Genomic DNA, 6,064 nt, shown 5'->3' on the forward strand with positions numbered 1-6,064 from the left:
CTCACTTAGTGACGGTTCCAAGTGTCGTCGCGGAAAGGGGTTAAAAACCGTTTGTTTAGCACGTCATTGTACTAATGTATCTTCAGCAGGAGAGGTGCTTTCTAATGGGTTCAATCTTGTGGTGGCCTCACCTAGTGACAGTAGGGGTAGCGAGGCACGTATTATGTTGTTGCCATTAAGGATAAAACGATGTGGGTTTATTGCTACGTCTTGAGCTTGCGTTGGTTCTCCCCAAAGAGGAAGGGATGATGCAGCAGAGTAGCGTAAGTATTTCCCTCAGTTTTTGAGAACCAAGGTATCAATCCAGTAGGAGCCCACGCTCAAGTCCCTCGTACCTGCACAAAGCAATAGCTACTCGCAACCAACACGATTAGGGGTTATCAAGCCCTTCACGGTCACTTTCGAGAGTGAGATCTGATAGATAGAATATTTTTGGTATTTTTGATATAAGGATGCAAAGTAAAAAATTAAAAGCAAAGTAAATAGCAAAACAATATAAAAGTGGTGGAGATTGATATGATGAGAATAGACCCGGGGGCCATAGGTTTCACTAGTGGCTTCTCTCAAGAGCATAAGTATTCTACGGTGGGTGAACAAATTACTGTTGAGCAATTGATAGAATTGAGCATAATTATGAGAATATCTAGGCATGGTCATGTATATAGGCATCACCTCCGTGACAAGTAGATCAAAACAATTCTGCATCTACTACTATTACTCCACTCATCGACCGCTACCCAGCATGCATCTAGAGTATTAAGTTAAAAACAGAGTAACGCCTTAAGCAAGATGACATGATGTAGAGAGATAAATTTATGCAATATGAAATAAACCCCATCTTGTTATCCTTGGTGGCAACGATACAATACATGCCTTGTTGCCCCTTCTGTCATTGGGTAAGGACACCGCAAGATCGAACCCAAAGCTAAGCACTTCTCCCATGGCAAGAACTACCAATCTAGTTGGCCAAACCAAACGGATAATTCGAAGATACTTGCAAAGATAACCAATCATGCATAAAAGAATTCAGAGAAGATTCAAATATTATTCATAGATAGACTTGATCATAAACCCACAATTCATCGGTCTCAACAAACACACCGCAAAAATAAGATTACATCGAATAGATCTCCACAAGAGAGGGGGAGAACTTTGTATTGAGATTCAAAGAGAGAGAAGAAGCCATCTAGCTACTAACTATGGACCCGAAGGTCTGAGGTAAACTACTCACACTTCATCGGAGGGGCTAGGATGATGTAGAAGCCCTCCGTGATGACGGCCCTCTTCCGGCGGAGCTCCGGAACAGGCCCCAAGATGGAATCTCGTGGATACGGAATGTTGCGGCAGTGGAATTAGGGTTTTGGCTCCTGTTCTAATCGTTTGGGGGTACGTGTGTATATATAGGAGGAAGGTGTACGTCGGTGGAGCACCAAGGGGCCCATGAGGCAGGGGGCGCGCCCTAGGGAGGGGGCGCACCCCCACCCTCGTGACCACCTCTTTGATCCCTTGCAGTAGGGTCCAAGTCTCCTGGATCACGTTCGGTGAGAAAATCACGTTTCCGAAGATTTTATTCCGTTTGGACTCCGTTTGATATTCTATTTATCCGAAACACTGAAATAGGCAAAAAACAGCAATTCTGGGCTGGGCCTCCGGTTAATAGTTAGTCCCAAAAATAATATAAAAGTGGAAAATAAAGCCCAATATAGTCCAAAACAGTAGATAATATAGCATGGAGCAATCAAAAATTATAGATACGTTGGAGACGTATCAGGCATCCCCAAGCTTAATTCCTGCTCGTCCTCGAGTAGGTAAATGATAAAAAGAGAATTTTTGATGCGGAGTGCTACTTGGCATAATTTCAATGCAAATCTTCTTAATTGTGGTATGAATATTCAGATTAGAAAGATTCAAGACAAAAGTTTATATTGACATAGAAAATAATAATACTTCAAGCATACTAACAAAGCAATTATGTCTTCTCAAAATAATATGGCCAAAGAAAGCTATCCCTACAAAATCATATAGTCTGGCTACGCTCCATCTTCCCCACACAAAGTATTTAAATCATGCACAACCCCGATGACAATCCAAGCAATTGTTTCATACTCTAACTTTTTCAAAACTTTTTCAATCTTCACGCAATACATGAGCGTGAGCCATGGATATAGCACTATAGGTGGAATAGAATGGTGGTTGTGGAGAAGACAAAAAGGAGAAGATAGTCTCACATCAAGTAGGCATATCAACGGGCTATGGAGATGCCCATCAATAGATATCAATGTGAGTGAGTAGGGATTGCCATGCAACGGATGCACTAGAGCTATAAATGTATGAAAGCTCAACAAAAGAAACTAGTGGGTGTGCATCCAACTTGCTTGCTCACGAAGACCTAGGGCAATTTGAGGAAGCCCATCATTGGAATATGAAAGCCAAGTTCTATAACTTAAAATTCCCACTAGTATATGAAAGTGACAACATATGAGACTCTCTATATGAAGAACATGGTGCTACTTTGAAGCACAATATATGAGACTTGATATATCATGGTGCTACTTTGAAGCACAATATATGAGACTTGATATATCATGGTGCTACTTTGAAGCACAAGTGTGGAAAAAAGGATAGTAGCATTGCCCCTTTTTATTTATTTATTTATTTTGGGACTTATTTTTTTTCTTTGGCTTTTTTTTGGGACAATGCTCTATTGAATGATGATCATCACACTTCTATTTATTTACAACTCAATGATTACAACTCGATACTAAAACAAAGTATGACTCTATATGAATGCCTCCAGCGGTGTACCGGGATATGCAATGAATCACGAGTGACAAGTATGAAAGAATTATGAACGGTGGCTTTGCAACAAATACTATGTCAACTACATGATCATGCTAAGAAATATGACAATGATGGATATGTCATGATGAACTAGATGGTGGAAAGTTGCATGGCAATATATCTCGGAATGGCTATGGAAATGCCATAATAGGTAGGTATGGTGGTTGTTTTGAGGAAGGTATATGGTAGGTGTATGATACCGGCGAAAGTTGCGCGATATTAGAGAGGCTAGCAAGGGTGGAAGGGTGAGAGTGTGTATAATCCATGGACTCAACATTAGTCATAAAGAACTCATATACTTATTGCAAAAATTTTGAAGTTATCAAAGCAAAGTATTACGCGCATGCTCCTAGGGGGATAGATTGGTAGGAAAAGACCATCGCTCATCCCCGACCACCACTCATAAGGAAGACAATCAATAAATAAATCATGCTCCGACTTCATCACATAACGGTTCACCATACGTGCATGCTACGGGAATCACAAACTTCAACACAAGTATTCTTTAAATTCACAACTACTCAACTGGTATGACTTTAATATTATCACCTCCATATCTCAAAACAATTATCATGCTTCAATCTTTTCTTAGTATTCAACACACTCAAAAGAAAGTTTCACAAATCTTGAATACCAAGCATATTATTATTAGGCAAATTACCATGCTATTAAGAGACTCTCAAATTAATTTAAGTGAAGCATGAGAGATCAATAGTTTCTTTAAAACGAATCCACCACCGTGCCCTAAAAGATCTAAGTGAAGCACATAGAGCAAAATTATCTAGCTCAAAGGATATAAGTGAAGCACATAGAGAAAAATTATCTAGCTCAAAGGATATAAGTGAAGCACATAGAGCAAAATTATCTAGATCAAAAGATATAAGTGAAGCACATAGAGCAAAATTATCTAGCTCAAAGGATATAAGTGAAGCACAAAGAGTATTCTATCAAATTTTAATTCATGTATGGCTCTCTCAAAAGGTGTGTACAGCAAGGATGATTGTGGCATACTAACAAACAACGACACAAATAATACAAGACGCTCCAAGCAAAACACATATCATGTTGGTGAATAAAAATATAGCTCCAAGTAAATTACCGATGGAAGTGGACGAAAGAGGGGATGCCTTCCGGGGCATCCCCAAGATTTGACTTTTTGGTGTCCTTGTATTATCTTGGGGGTGCCTTGGGCATCCCCAAGCTTAGGCTCTTGCCACTCCTTGTTCCATAATCCATCAAATTCTTACCCAAAACTTGAAACCTTCACAACACAAAACTCAAAATAGAAAACTCGTGAGCTTCGTTAGCGAAAGAAAACAAAAGACCACTTCAAGGTACTGTAATGAACTCATTCTTTATTTATATTGGTGTTAAACCTACTGTATTCCAACTTATCTATGGATTATAAACTATTTTACTAGCCATAGATTCATCAAAATAAGCAAACAACACACGAAAAACAGAATCTGTCAAAAACAGAACAGTCTGTAGTAATCTGTAGCTAGCGCAAAATCTGGAACCCAAAAATTCTAAAATAAATTGCTGGATGTGAGGAATTTATCTATTAATCATCTGCAAAAATTATTAACTAAATAGCGCTCTTCAAATAAAAATGACAGTAGTTCTCGTGAGCGCTAAAGATTCTGTGTTTTACAGCAAGTTCAACAAGACTTTCCCCAAGTCTTCCCAACGGTTATACTTGGCAGAAACACTAATTAAACACAAAAAACACAACCAAAACAGAGGCTAAATGATTTATTTATTACTAAACAGGAGCAAAAAGCAAGGAATAAAAATAAAATTGGGTTTCCTCCCAACAAGCGCTATCGTTTAACGCCCCTGGCTAGGCATAACAAGCAAGGATAGATCTAGGTATTGCCATCTTTGGTAGGTAATTCTTCAATTAGTCATCTACCATCTTTAGGAATTTCTTTATTTTTATTAATTATGAAACTTTTAGGCACAAGATCGAAAAATTCATTTGTAATAAATGGTTCTTTAATGATAGCAAAAAGATTGGGATGAATACTTATAGATTTAAGATCGGTAGTTTCCTTACTAGATGATTCACCCTTATTTTTAGGAACATACATAAGCTTGGAAATTTTAGTAGGATTACTAGGAGTATTCTTTACGGAAGAAAAAGCGGTTCCCAAATTTGCAATGATACCCTCAAGTTTATCAATTCTAGTAGAATCTAAGGTCATCTTCTCAGTAACTATGGGTTCCTTTTCATTAATATTTTTCAAGGTCATTCCTACCTTAGATCCATATTGAGTAATTTGATTGTGGATCCTTTTATCTAGATTTTCAATTGATTCACTAGTAGCAACTTTATTTTCAATAATTTCAAGTCTTTGCATAACATGCTCCAAAGTTAACATGGTTCCATTAACCAAAAGAGGTGGTGAGCCAAATAAATCTATCATAGCATTATAAGAATCAAAAGTATGGCTACCCAAGAAGTTCCCTCCGGTAATGGTATCGAGGATATATCTATACCAAGGATTAACACCTACATAAAAATTGCGAAGAAGAACTAAGGTAGATTTTCTCCCTCCCTTTGTTTAAAATTTAGAACTTCACACTCGGGAGACAACGGAGAAGATATGAGACTAGCCATGACGACAAGCAAACAAACTAGCACACAAGCAAACAAAAAGGCAAACAGAGAGGGAGGATAGGGAGAGAGAGGGCGAATAAAACGGTAAGGGTGAATTGGGGGGAGAGGAAAACGAGAGGCAAATGGCAAATAATGTAATGCGAGAGATAGGGATTGTGATGGGTACTTGGTATATTGACTTTTTGCGTAGACTCCCCGGCAACGGCGCCAGAAATCCTTCTTGCTACGTCTTGAGCTTGCGTTGGTTTTCCCCGAAGAGGAAGGGATGATGCAGCAGAGTAGTGTAAGTATTTCCCTCAGTTTTTGAGAACCAAGGTATCAATCCAGTAGGATCCCACGCCCAAGTCCCTCGTACCTGCACAAAGCGATAGCTACTCGCAACCAACGCGATTAGGGGTTGTCAAGCCCTTCACGGTCACTTTCGAGAGTGAGATATGATAGATAGAATATTTTTGGTATTTTTGATATAAGGATGCAAAGTAAAAAAGTAAAAGCAAAGTAAATAGCAAAACAATATAAAAGTGATGGAGATTAATATGATGAGAATAGACCCGGGGGCCATAGGTTTCACTAGTGGCTTCTCTCAAGAGCATAAGTATT

Source organism: Triticum aestivum, chromosome 3A (assembly GCF_018294505.1).
Source record: "Triticum aestivum cultivar Chinese Spring chromosome 3A, IWGSC CS RefSeq v2.1, whole genome shotgun sequence".
Classification (NCBI taxonomy): Eukaryota; Viridiplantae; Streptophyta; class Magnoliopsida; order Poales; family Poaceae; genus Triticum; species Triticum aestivum.